Source organism: Schistocerca americana, chromosome 5 (genome assembly GCF_021461395.2).
Source record: "Schistocerca americana isolate TAMUIC-IGC-003095 chromosome 5, iqSchAmer2.1, whole genome shotgun sequence".
NCBI classification, from domain to species: Eukaryota; Metazoa; Arthropoda; class Insecta; order Orthoptera; family Acrididae; genus Schistocerca; species Schistocerca americana.
In genome coordinates, this window is record NC_060123.1 from 481,763,458 (window position 1) to 481,777,357 (window position 13,900).

A 13,900-nucleotide genomic window follows, 5' to 3' on the forward strand; every position below is an offset into this window, starting at 1 on the left:
TGTGATTTAGCAGGTGGGTTGAGGTGTGACAGGGTGCCTGAATCTTAGTTAAACCAGGAACTTTGACATGCAGCTCCTTGAACATGGCTGTTGGTGTCATGGAAGCCAGGAGTGCTCAGAGCAGACTTGTCATGAAGATGTAGACGAGAGCACTGCACTTGCTGGCAGAGACTGTTAAAATAAATAACCCAATTCATATTCGTGGTCCCCCCCAGGGGGGCCGCCGCTATCTGATGGGTTCATGCTTGGCTACCACAGGTCCCCAGCCTTTGCAGCATCGCTTCGCTTCTGTACTGCATGTCTATCCTCTCGCTATTCTTTTCCCCCTCCTTCAGAAATTTTTCTTTCTTCGTTCACATTCCCTTAGCCTTCCTCCACTTTGGCATTTGAGGTTTTCCTTTTTCTTTTTCCTCCCTGTGTCTGGGTAATGCATACTTCCCAGCACCAGGTAGGTTTCGCAAGTACTGCCTGGTACAGGCCAGTCTGCGCTGCTACCTTTCCAAATTGTCGATTGGTCCGTGTGTCAGTTGTTCAGGAGGTATGAAAAATCATCTAAGGCAGGTGTGCCCCCTTCTGAAGGGGCCCCCAGTTGGATGGAGCATGCCATCAGAGATGCTGGCAATCATGGGGATTTTCTTGCAATGAGTCAATCATCTTCACAGTCAACAGCCACTTAACATAAACAGAATTAGGCTAACCATTCGAAGACCATCCCCGCTGCATCAAGGCTCCTCATGGTTTCACGTACTGAAGACAGGCAGTCCTTTGCAACAGTAAATCTGTTTATTATTCAGAAAGGCGTTGATGCAGTTGTTGGCCCCGTAAAAATCCTGCTCTCATTTATGTAATGGCACTTCTGATCCTCAAGCACAACTACTGCGTGCAGCTTTGCACCTCCGTGGCTATCCTGTTAGTGCCGAGGCCCATCGAACACTGAATTCTTCCCGTGGTGTTACTTAACACTACGCTCTCGATGGTCTGACTGAGGCTGAAATCCAAACATGCTTCTCTGACCAGAGTGTTATTGCCGCCCATCGGGGGATGAAAAAAGTAGATGCCTCCTTAGTGCCCATTTGCACTCTCTTTCTCACTTTTGATGGAGTGGTTCTTCTATCAAAGATCAAAGCAGTCAGACCATATATTCTGAACCCGATGCCTGCTACCAGTGTCACCATTACAACCACACTCAAGAATCCTGTCGACAGTGCAATTGTGCCATATATCTCGATTGAGTGGGCCGTGCAGGAGATCCGGGTGAAGAAAAAAGTGCCTTAACCAGTCACTTGCAAGTTGTAACTGGTCGGAAACCCTGCATTCTACCATCTTGCACCTACAGTACTATTCTTCCTACATCTCGCTCAATGAAGGACATGGCCATGCAGACATGCAACCTAAAATTTAGCACTACGGTTGTGACATCGCCCAGTGTCGTAGTAGTGTACCTGTCTCCTCCTCCAGCTGTGAAACATGCCACCAAGCTCTCACCTCACAGGGCAAAGTCACCAGCAGACCGGAAAAGACAAAAATACTTCCACATAGAATTCCCATGTCCCTCCAGCAAACCAATGCCTCTGCTAACCGGAAAGGCTTGAAGAAGTCAAAGGCAAACAGTCCTCTCCTTCGCCAACTCAAAGATCCTCTTTGAAATCTGTTGCCACGTGTCGCCCTCACCCAGCCGACTTCTGTGTTGCCGGTGCACACCACCAGCCATTTTTCTGGTCCGGACTCCACAGGCCAACAGCAGAACAATGCCGACACTTCTGTAGACCTCGTGGAGCAGGATCCTGTTGCCTCTGTGCCGTGTAGCACGGAGTCTTCAAAAGCTGGCACTCAGCAGCCGCTAAGGTGACACTCCTTCATTTTTTCCTCGTCATAACTCTCCTCCAATAGAACATTCATGGCATTCGATCCAACAAAGAGGATTTACAGCTGCTCTTAGGAATCGCAGTGTCCACTTGTTCTCTGCCTTCAGGAAACAAAATTGCATCCTCACGACCACCCCTCCTGCGGGTTCGGGGGTTAGAATAGGTCCGCGTTATTCCTGCCTGTCGTAAGAAGCAACTAAAAGGAGTCTCAAACTTTTTGGCCTTATGTGATGGTCCCCTGTTGGGTTTGACCTCCATCTCACAAAATTTTCCGAAGAGCGAGCCGATTGGGGAAGGGTGCCTTACTTGGTGCATTGTGTCCATCTTGGGTTCAGACCTTTCGCCAGCTTATTCGCCGTTGAATTTCAGTCCTGCCCGCTCTCCATCTGTTGGGCATGACTACGTTCCTGCGTGCAGATTACACCTTGCACTGTGCAGTGCCTCTTTCTGCACTGACGGCGACCATGGACCACATGTTACCTAACATCCAGCACAGTAGCCAGTCCGTTGTGGTGGGGCCGCCATGTACCCTGTTGGTTGTAGCCCTCTGACAACACAGGGATCGCTCTACTGATGTCTGCGCCGTTAACTCCCCACGTATGCCAAGGAGTAGATGCCCATCTCCCTGGGGCATCGGGACTCCCGGCAGTGGCCATCCTGCCAGGTGGTGCCCGTGGGGAGGGCCCTTGGTCGGAGTAGGTGGCATCAGGGCGGATGACCCGCAATGAAGCGTGGTACATTGTTTCTCGCTGGTGGCCAGCCGCCAGCAGTCTCTAAGCGTTCGAGGGCTCATTTTAAAGGTAATATTTATGACCCCAAATCATTCCCCTCCCTGGCAACACCGTGGGAGGAACGAAAGGCAATGAATGACAGTGACACGTATTAGTCCGGATATCTCGTCTGTACCAGAGCTGATGGGGAATCCTTTGTATCCGTGAAGCCTCAGTTCTTTGTAGAGCATTTAGAGGACAAGTTTGGGGAGGTGGAGGGCTTGTCCAAAATGCGCTCTGGGTCAGTTTTGATAAAAACGGCATCCTCCGCCCAGTCACGCAGGTTACTTGCTTGTGACAAGTTGGGGGATGTTAACGTTACCATCACACCACATAAGAGTTTAAATATGGTCCAGGGTGTTATTTTCCATAGGGACCTACTTTTGCAGTCTGATGACAAGCTGTGCGCCAACTTAGAGCGTAGAGGTGTTCATTTTGTCCGGCGCATTCATCGGGGTCCGAGGGACAATCAGGTTGCTACCGGTGCCTTCATCTTGGCCTTCGAGGGTGATACATTACTGGAGAAGGTCAAGGTGATGGTCTACCGTTGTGACGTCAAGCCCTATATCCCTCCCCCAATGCGGTGCTTTAAGTGCTGGAAGTTCGGCCATATGCCTTCCCGCTGCACTTCCAGCCTCACATGTCGAGATTGCGGATGCCCATCTCATCCCGATACTCCATGTGCTCTGCCTCCCATCTGTGTCAACTGTGGAGAGCCTCATTCACCTTGCTTGCCAGACTGCAGGATCTTACAGAAAGAACGCAAAATCATGGAATTTAAGACCCTGGACCGACTGACTTACGCTGAGGCTAAGCGGAAATTTGAATGGCTACATCCCGTGCGCATGATGGCATCTTATGCCTCAACTGTCACTCCTGCTCCAGCTCCTTTAGCTGCACCACAAACAGTCAGCTCTCAGAGGACCTCACCTGCCCCCTTGACGATGGGGGCCCCTTCTCTCGCTGTTGCTCCCACACCATCTACCTCGGGAACAGCACCCACTAAACCACCAGGGACACAGGTCCCCACTTCTAAGCCGGAGAAGCGTAAGTCTTCTTCGGCTTCTCACGCTCGGAAGGGATCCCTTGGGTCACTCCCTTCCCAGGTTCCTACCAGCAGCACAGCAGACACCAACCAGTGGATGAAGAAGCCACAGGTTGCTGGTTGTCGAGCTTCGCGGTCGTCTTCGGTCCCGGAGACTGACTCCAATAAGCCCTCTCAGCAGCGGCAACCAAAGGAACAGCGAGACAAAACGACACTGAAGACTCGTAAGACCAAGGCACCTGCGGTGGCACCTACTCCACCGCTGCCTACAAGCTCTGTGTCTGAGGATGTGGTGGAGATTCTTGCGTCCGCTGAGGACCTTGATCTCGCCAGTCCCTCAGACGCAATAGTTAGCACTTGCCCAGGTGCCCCATCGGAGGCAGCAGGTGACCCAGCGGCGTAATTTGCTTTCCCAGTCCCTTCACGCCTTTTTCAGCCATGGACAATATAATCCTCCAATGGAACTGCAGCGGTTTCTTCCACCATCTAGCTGAGCTCCGACAGCTTATCAGCCTTCACCCTTTCTTCTGCATGGCTATTCAGGGAACTTAGTTTCCAGCAATGCGAACCCCCGACCTCCATGGCTATCGGGGTTATTATAAGAACCGGGCAGCTTATGAAAGGATGTCTGGTGGCGTCTGCATATATGTCCTTAACTCTCTTCACAGCGAGTCTATCCCTCTACAAACAGCTTTAGAGGCTGTCGCTGTTCGGGTGTGGACGCCACAGGCTGTTACCGTCTGCAGTCTTTACCTTCCACCGGAGGGTGATGTCGCGCAGCATGTCCTGGCTGCGCTGATAGCCCAATTACCGCCACCTTTCTTATTACTGGGCGACTTCAATGCCCATAACCCTCTGTGGGGTGGGTCAGTGATGACAGGTCGAGGCGCCACCATTGAGCATTTATTGGCACAGCTCGATCTTTCGCTGTTAAATGATGGTTCCTTCACACACTTCAGTGTGGCGCGTGGCACGTACTCCGCCATTGACCTTTCGATCTGCAGCCCTAGCCTCTTACCATCTGTCCAATGGAGAGTGCATCACGACCTGTGCGGTAGTGACCACTTTCCGATCTTTCTGTCACTGCCACAGCGTCAGTCTTCTGGGCGCCCTTGCAGGTGGGCAATGAATCAGGCTGACTGGGACTTGGCGCTATGGAGCCTCTCTATAATGATGGCATTGATGCGATGGTTCAATCGGTCACCACAGGCATCGTTACTGCCGCCGAATCTGCGATTCCCCATTCTTCTGGGTCCCCCGGCGGCGGACTGTGCCTTGGTGGTCGCCTGAGATCGCTGAAGCGATTAAAGATCGCTGGCGGGCGCTCCAGCGTCACACGCGACATCCCTGCATTGAACACCTCATTACCTTCAAACGTCTGCGTGCGCGGGCCCGCCGCCTTATCCGCCACAGCAAGCAGGAGTGCTGGGAGCGGTATGTGTCCACCATTGGCCTCCATGTCTCTCCATCGCAGGTCTGGGCCAAGATCCGACGCCTGTATGGCTATCGGACCCCTGTCAGCGTCCCTGCGCTCTCACTCAATGGAGCAGTTTGTACAGACTCCGACGAAATTGCCAACAGCTTGGCAGAGCATTTTGCTCTGAGTTCCGCTTCTTCCAATTACCCACTGGCCTTCCGCTCCATTAAAGAGCAGATGGAACTTCGGAGCCTTTCTTTTCACACCCACCATCCTGAATCTTACAATGTTCCATTCAGTGAGTCGGAATTTCGCAGTGACCTCGCCGCTTGTCCTGATACCGCTCCTGGGCCAGATAGCATCCACTGTCAGATGCTGAAACACCTTTCAGTGGACTGCCAGCGACGGCTCCTCGACCTTTATAACCGCATTTGGGTCGAGGGTGAGTTTCCGTCGCAATGGAGGGAAAAAAGTATTGTTATCCCCATTCTGAAACCTGGGAAGAACCCATTGGAGGTGGACAGCTACCGTCCCATTAGCCTCACCAACGTTATTTGCAAGTTGCTTGAACGGATGGTGAGCCGGCGGTTGAACTGGGTACTGGAGCCACAGGGCCTTCTGGCTTCGTCTCAGGGTGGGTTCTGTAAAGGCCGCTCCGCTGCCGAAAATCTGGTGAGTCTGGAGTCGGCCATCCGTACTGCCTTTGCCTGCCGTCAGCACCTGGTCACTGTCTTTTTCGACATGCGGAAGGCGTACGATACGACATGGCGTCATCACATCCTTTCTACGCTTCATGGATGGGGTCTTCTGGGCCCTCTGCCGATCTTTATCCGCAATTTTCTGTCGTATCGTACCTTCCGCGTCCAAGTCGCAGCCTCCCGTAGTTCCTCCCGAGTCCAGGAGAATGGGGTACCACAGGGATCTGTTCTTAGTGTCTGCCTGTTTTTAATTGCAATAAACGGTCTCGCTGCAGCGGTGGGAAGTTCTGTCTCCGCTTCCCTGTATGCTGACGACTTCTGCCTTTACTATAGCTCTATTGGCATTGCAGCTGCTGAACGTCAGCTACAGGGCGCAATCCGCAAGGCGCAGTCTTGGGCTGTAGCGCATGGTTTTCAGTTTTCGGCTGCCAAGACCCGCATTATGCATTTCTGCCGGCGCCAAACGGTCCATCCTGAGCCGCGGCTTTCTCTTGACGGCGAACTTCTTGCTGTGGTGGAGACCCACAGGTTTTTGGGTGTAGCTTTTGATGCCCGGTTGACTTGGCTGCCTCATATTCGGCAGTTTAAACAGGCATGTTGGCAGCATCTAAATGCTCTGCGATGCTTGAGCCACACCAGCTGGGGCGCCAACCGATCTACCCTGTTACGGCTCTACGAGGCATTAATCCAGTCTCGTCTGGATTATGGGAGCCTGGCTTATGGCTCAGCATCCTTGTCTGCGTTGCGGGTGCTGGACCCAATCTTACACAGCGGAATACGACTTGCCACTGGTGCCTTCCGGACCAGCCCTGTGGACAACATACTAGTGGAGGCAGGTGTCCCTCCCCTGTGGTTACGGCGCCAACGTTTACTGGCCGCTTATGCTGTCCATGTTTTTAGCTTTCCCGGGCATCCCAACTATCGTCTTCTGTTCCCGCAATCGGTCGGCCATCTGCCAGAACGTCGGCCCCGGTCAGGTTGTACGATCACGGTCCGCGTCAAAGAGCTTCTCTCCGGGCTTAGGGTTTTCACTGTTCCACCTCCTTTCCAGGCCACTTTGCGTACACCCCCATGGTGTGTTCCTCGCCCTTGCCTTCGGCTCGACTTGGCACGGGGCCCGAAGGGCTCAGTCCCTCCAGAGGCCTTCCGCCGCCGCTTTTATTTCATCCTGGCCCCGTATCAGGGCTCTGGCAATGTATACACTGACGGTTCGATGGTTGCTGGTCGTGTCGGTTATGCGCTAACTCTAGGGGACCATTCCGAACAACGTTCCTTGCCGGATGGCTGCAGCTTTTACACTGCTGAGCTGGTCACCATCTTTCATGCCCTAGAGTATATCCGCTCCTGCTCAGGTGAGTCCTTCGTTATCTGTAGCGATTCCATGAGCGGTTTACGAGCTCTCGACCAGTGTTTCCATCGTTCTCGTCTGGTGATGGCTATCCAGGAGTCCCTGCATACTCTTGCCCATTGTGGCCGCTCTGTGGTCTTTGTGTGGACCCCCGGTCATGTCGGTATCCCGGGCAATGAATATGTTGACCGCCTGGCGAAAGAGGCCATCTCTGGACGTTGGCCTCCCAGAGACGGATTTGCGAGCAGTCCGCCGAAAAGTTTTTGCGCCTTGGGACGCTGAATGGCGCGATCGGATCACGCCCAATAAACTCCGTGCCGTTAAGGAGACGACGACTGTGTGGCGGTCATCCATGCGAGCCAACCGCAGGGACTCAGTCATCCTTTGTACGCTCCGCATTGGTCAGTCCCAGCTGACACACAGTTACTTACTGCATCGGGAGGACCCTCCTCTGTGTCGCTGCGGGGCGGCTTTGACAGTGGCCCATTTTGCTGGCCTGCCCCCTTTTAGCTGTGGTCAGGCAGACATTTGCGCTGCCTGATACGCTCCCTGCCCTTTTAACTGATGACCCTGCTATGGCTGGCTTAGTTTTACGTTTTATTCGAGCAGGGGGTTTTTATCATTTAATATGAGTGTTTATGTTTTATGTTATTGTTTTGTGTTGATTCTGGCCTTTGGCCTACGGTTTTAAACTGAGTTGTTAATGTGTTCTCGGTGGTTGGTTTTTCCTTTTTTTATTCTATGGTCGGCCAACCACCACCACACTCCGTGTGATTTTAATTTGTTATGTCTGTTCTTTGTCTGAGTTTTTCTTGTCCTGTATTGTCTGTTGTCTCTATTATCCGTTTTTTTTTTTTTTTTTTTTTTTTTTTTACTCTGTGTGGTAGTTTTTAAGTTTTGGAACAAGGGACCGATGACCGTTGCAGTCTGGTCCCTTTAATCCCATAAACCAACTAATTTCACGACCACTTTGAGCTCTCGCATTTTTTTCCCAGTCCATTTTGAACTCCCCCCACTCCAAGGACGGCATTCCGCCTCATGGGTTTGTCATGCTGCTCGTTTGGGATGAAGTTCATAGTCAACCCATCTCCCTGCCTACTCAGCTTCAATCTGTTGCAGTCTGCAGTTTACTTCCTCACCTGACCTCTTCCCTTAGTACTGTTTACATCCCTCCATCATTCATTGTCACCAGGGCAGACTTCCTTCAGCTTGTTGGGCAGCTACTTCACCCTTTTCTGCTGCTCGGTGTCTTTAATGCACTCCATCCTCTTTGGAGTTCTCCCCGTACCTGTCGCAGAGATGCCCTCTTGGCTGACCTCCTTAATCAACTCAACCTGTTCTGCCTTAACACAGGAGCACACACATTCCTTTCAGACGCCACACACCCCTGTTCACATATGGTCCTATCCTGCTCTGCCCAGCTTGCTCATTATCTCGAGTGGTCAATTCTCTCTGACGCAATCGAGCAACCACTTCCCGTGTGCTATCTGTTTGCTGATTCCTACCCCACCTCCATGCACACCCAAATAGTAGCTGACTAAGTCCGACGAGGCTTTACTCCTCCCTGGTGACCTTCAACGAACAATATTTCCCCAGTTGTGATGAACAGGTGGAATATCTTACAAACATTATTCTTACTGATGCAGAATGTTCCAGTCGTCTCACTTCTTCTTTACCACACCATGTCCCAGGCCCTTGGTGGACTGAGGCATGCCGCGACACAATTTGCACGTGGAGACGTGTCCTCCGCATTTTTAACCCTCATCCTACAATGTTAAACTGCATTCATTATAAAAAGATGTGTGCACAATGCCATTGCGTTCTTCAGGATAGCAAAAAAGCTAGGTAGATTTCATTCACTAGTTCTTTTAACAGTTCCACTACCTCCTCCATCATGTGGGCTCTCTGAGACCAAGACCCATTCCCCAGTTTCCAGCATAACAGTAACTGACAATGTCATTGTGGACACTATTGCTGTCTTCAGCACCTTAGGCTGCCATTCGGAGAGATTTTGAGCTCCTCCCACTATCACCCTGTGTTCCTCCATCAGAAACAAGTGGAGGAAACTCAGACGATACCCTTCTCTTCTCAGAATCGTGATTGCTAAAATGCTCTCACTTCATCCCGATCCTCCGCCCCAGGGCAAAAAACTGTTCACATTCAGATGTTGCAGTACCTTACCTAAACCCGGTAAGGACAAACACCTTCTTTCTAGCTACCGCCCCATGTCTCTCACCAGCTATTTTTGCAAGGTGATGGAACGTATGATTCATTCCCAGCTGGCGTGGTGGCTCGAGTCTCGCAATTTACTAACCATTGCACAGTGTGGATTTCAAGTGCACCTTTCTGCAACTGACAATCTCGTCACTTTGTCCACCCATGTCATGAATGGTTTTCTGTGGAAATTGCAGGCTGTGGCCGTGTTTTTCGATTTGAACCTGCTGGAGGATTGGTATCCTCCATATTCTTTAGACATGGGGCTTCTGTGGTTGCATGCCCCACTTCCTTCAGGAATTTTTAAAAGGTGAGTTTTCAAGGTACTTGTGGGTTCTGCCTTGTCAAACACCTTTATCCAGGAAAATGGTGTGCCTCAGGGTTCTGTCCTGAGTGTCGTTCTCTTTGCTATTGCCATTAATTGAATAATGGCCTGTCTCCTGCTGGGCATCTCCGGCTCTCTTTTGGTTGATGATTTTGCCACCTATGGCAGCTCTCCATGGACATGTCTCATTGAGCGGCATCTTCAGTGATGTCTTGATCGTCTTTACTCATGGAGCAACGACAGTGGCTTTAGTTTTTCCACTGACAAAACTGTTTGTATGAATTTCTGTTGGCATAATTGGCTTCTTCCACCATCTTTACATCTTGGATCTGTTGCTCTTCTGTTCATTGAAACTGTGAAATTCCAGGGGCTCATGCTTGATAGGAAACTTTCTTGGTCCTCCCACGTGTTTTACCTGGCAGCCCGTGAGTGTGTCTTCGCCATTGGCACCGACATTTTTCAGTATTGGCTTCCAGAACACTGCTCAGTATTTACAGCAGAGCGCTTTGCCCCTATTGGGCCACGCAGTACATCCAGTGACACAGGCTTTTCAATTGTGTCATCAGCTCAGACTCACACAGCACCCATCAAAGCCTCTTTGTGCTGCACACCATCCATCCCTTAGTGCAACTGGTCCAGGAAAGCTGTCACTTGCTCAGTCTTGGAGCCACTGTGATGTTTATGTGGGTACTTGGTCACATTGGTTTGACAGGACGTGAGGCCACTGATGCTGCTACAAAGGCTGCACTTCTCATACCTCAGCCCGATAGCTCTTACATTCTGTCCAATGGTCTCCGTGTTGCCATCTATCAGCAGATCGTGTCACTTTGGCATCACCACTAGTCCTCCCTTCATGGGAACAAGCTCCAGATTATTAAGCCTCTCCCAGCGGCTTGGATGACTTAATCTCACCGCAAGATCATTTTAGCTAGGTTGCATATTGGGCACTGTCCTTTAGCCATCCAATTGTTGTTAAGTAGTGCTTCACCACCACTTTGTGCACATTGCATCCAACTTTTGACTGTCCACCATTTCCTTATGGTATGCCTTTTTTTTAAGCTTACATTCCCATTTGTGTTTGCCGATTGAGTTATCAGCCATTTTAGCGAACGGAGCACACTCTGTCAAACGCGTTTTATTTTTTATTCGCCATAGCAATATGGCGAAGGCCATTTAATTTTTAGTTCTGCACCTCCATTTTTCTATGGCATATTTTATAGACCTTTCTCCACATCCCTGTTTTTAGTGGTCTTTTCTTCCGTCAATTGGGACTGACATGTAGTCATTTTTAACGCCTCTCTTTGTCTTCATGTTCTACAGTTTTGACATGGGCACATATGGCCATAGTTGTTTTTGTGCACTAAAAGAACATTCATGGTAACCAACTGAGTAGACTTTGATCATGGTGTGCAAGCCACTACACGAAATGTTACAGATATGTCACAGATGCACCTCTGACATGAATTGTTAGGTTGGTGCATACGCTTGTAATGTTTTTGTTTTGCGTGTTGGTATTTTATTAGCTGTGGGTTTATTTATTGATATTTTTATCTGTAGTTCACCGTTGCTATTTGAGTTTACATATTGTCATTTGGAGATAGCGAGTGGAGCTGTGGATGCTAGAAAATGGAGTGCTAAGTAGAGAAATCGGTAATTTTCTGATGTATTCTTTTGTTTGAGTTCAACTGAGGGGGACAGCAGCGGAGGCAACTACAAACACTTGCACCATGTTACGGGGATGATAATGCCATTGGACAGAGCACAGCAAGAAAATGGTTTTCTCAGTTTAAGAAGTATCATTTTGACCTTAGCGACTCACCATATTCAGAAAGATGTTTTGGGTTTGATGAAGATCATTTAAATGCATTAACCACAATAATCCATATCCCCAGGGGGCTCACGATTCTTTCATGAGTTCATGCGTGGCTCACACAGGGCTCCAAGCTGTTGCAGTCCATTCTTCCTTCCCCGGCTGCATTTCCTTCACCATGCCCCTTCCTCCCCCTCCCCATCTTGGCTCCTTCCCCACTGCCCCCTCCTTCCCCTCTCTTAGTGTTTTTATTTATGTTGACCAGGTTATCCGCCTTGTTTCCTGTATTCTTTGTGATTTTGTTCCTATTGTCTTTTCTCTTTCATCCTTTCTGGTGTTTTTGATCTCCCTTTTGGGTTTGACCTCCACTTCTGAATTTTCTGTCTTTAGTGTGAGCCGTCTGGGGAAGAACTCCCTCTGCAGTGTATACAACATGGATTCCTCTCTCCCCCCCCCCCCCCCCCCCCTTTTCCTGCCCCTCTACCTCCCGCACCATAGTCCCCCAACACCTCACTAGGTCACAAGCACGTTGTCAGTCCGTGTGATGGGGCTGTTATGTACCCATCTGGATGAGCCCCCTGACAACACAGGGATCATACCACTGATACCTGAGCTGTTCCCTCCCCAAGTATGCCAAGGAGTGTTTGTTTGTCATCCTGGAGCAGCGGAACTCCTGGCAACAGCCGCCATGCCAGGCAACTGTTGCTGTGGCTGGAAGGCACCTATGGAGTGTTTTATGGTGGATGCTTGGTGCAGGAAGTGTGTCAAGCTGCAAAAATCTGGCCATTCAAACGACTGTCTCTTTTGAGTGCTAGCAGATCACTGAATGCTGCTTCGTATGATGCTACACCTTCCCTCCCCTGGCTTCACCCTTGAAGGAGGGCCAGGTTTGCCGTCTCGAAAGGAAACATTTGCCCCACTACCTGGTCTGCACTAGGACAGACAGGGACACATTCACCACCACAAAGCCTTTCTTTTTTGTGGAGAATATTGAGGACAAGTTTGGTGAAGTGGAGACACATTCACCACCACAAAGCCTTTCTTTTTTGTGGAGAATATCGAGGACAAGTTTGGTGAAGTGGAGTCTTTCAGTAACATGTAGTCAGGCTCCCTGTTGAACAAAACTTCTTCTGTCGCCCAGTCTGCAGCCCTTCATGCTTGTGATAGCCTTTGTGCCATCATGATGTCTATTACCCCTCACCAGTCTGTGAATATGGTCCAGGGATTGATTTTTCATAGGGACTCATCCTACAAACTGGCTAATATGGAGCGAAACGTTATGCATTTCGTTCAACATGTGCAGAAGGAACTTATAGACAACCGCATTGATACTGACACCTTTATTCTGGCTTTTGAGGGGGATACCCTCACAGAGAAGGTCAGGGTTATGTATTACCAGTGTGTCATGAAGCCTTATGTCCCAACATCCATGAGGTGCTTTCAGTGCTCGTGTTTTGGACATATGTCTTCCCACTGTATGATGGACCCTCTGCGTGGTGACTGTGGCCACCCACTCCATGAGGGAAGGTCCTGTGTTCCGGCACCTTTATGTGTAAATTCTCCACTCTCGCCAGATTGCCCAGTTTACAAGAAAGAAAAGAAGATCAATGTGTACAAGTCCCTGGATCGTGTACCTTATGCTGAGGCTAGCCAGAAATACGACAGATGCCAACCAGTTTGAATTTCTTGTACTTTTGCCTGTACATCCTTTCCCCCACCTATCTCTTCCTTATCCCAGCCCTGTCCCCTCATTGTCCCCCGTCCCCTGCGGTTCTTGAGCCCTCCTGTCCGGGTGCTTCTCCTCCTTCCTGGCCAAAGAAGTGCCCTCTGCTTAGGTGCCCTTCGGTGATGAGGCTCCCTCCAGGCCTCCCCCTGGCATCTCTCAGTCCGGAGGCCTGTCACCACAACTCAGCCATGAGACACACCATCTGTGCATCCTAAGGTCACCCGCTCTCTTTCGGTCCCAGGATGTTGAGAAGCCTACTCTCCCTCTGTGCCCTGCCCTCCCAGACCTCCGAAAGAGGAGGAGGAGAAGAAGAAACACAAGTCCCAAGACAAGGCCCCCCTGGTGCTCCCGGAGGTGCCATGGGTGTTGCCCCATCCTCGTCGGTGACAACCACTGACTTGGTGACATGACCTCTCCTCAGCAGGTTATGTCTAACCTGGACTCCCGCCACATGATGATCCATTGGAATTGCAATGGATATTACTGTCACCTACTGGAAATACTACATGTTTCTTCTTATTCCATGTTGTCTTGCTCTTCAAGAAATGCACTTCCATAATAACTGTTCCCCCCCCCCCCCCATGAACCATGGACCTTGCCGTTGGTGGGGAGGCTTGCGTGCCTCAGCGATACAGATAGCCGTACCGTAGGTACAACCACAACGGAGGGGTATCTGTTGAGA

At 50.4% G+C, this 13,900-nt stretch overlaps 1 protein-coding gene across 1 annotated transcript in view; it reads left to right on the plus strand.

The window, feature by feature from the left end:
* Positions 1-13,900, plus strand: part of LOC124615462 (queuine tRNA-ribosyltransferase catalytic subunit) — a 61,763-nt gene that overhangs the window by 24,181 nt on the left and 23,682 nt on the right. The window lies entirely within an intron of this gene.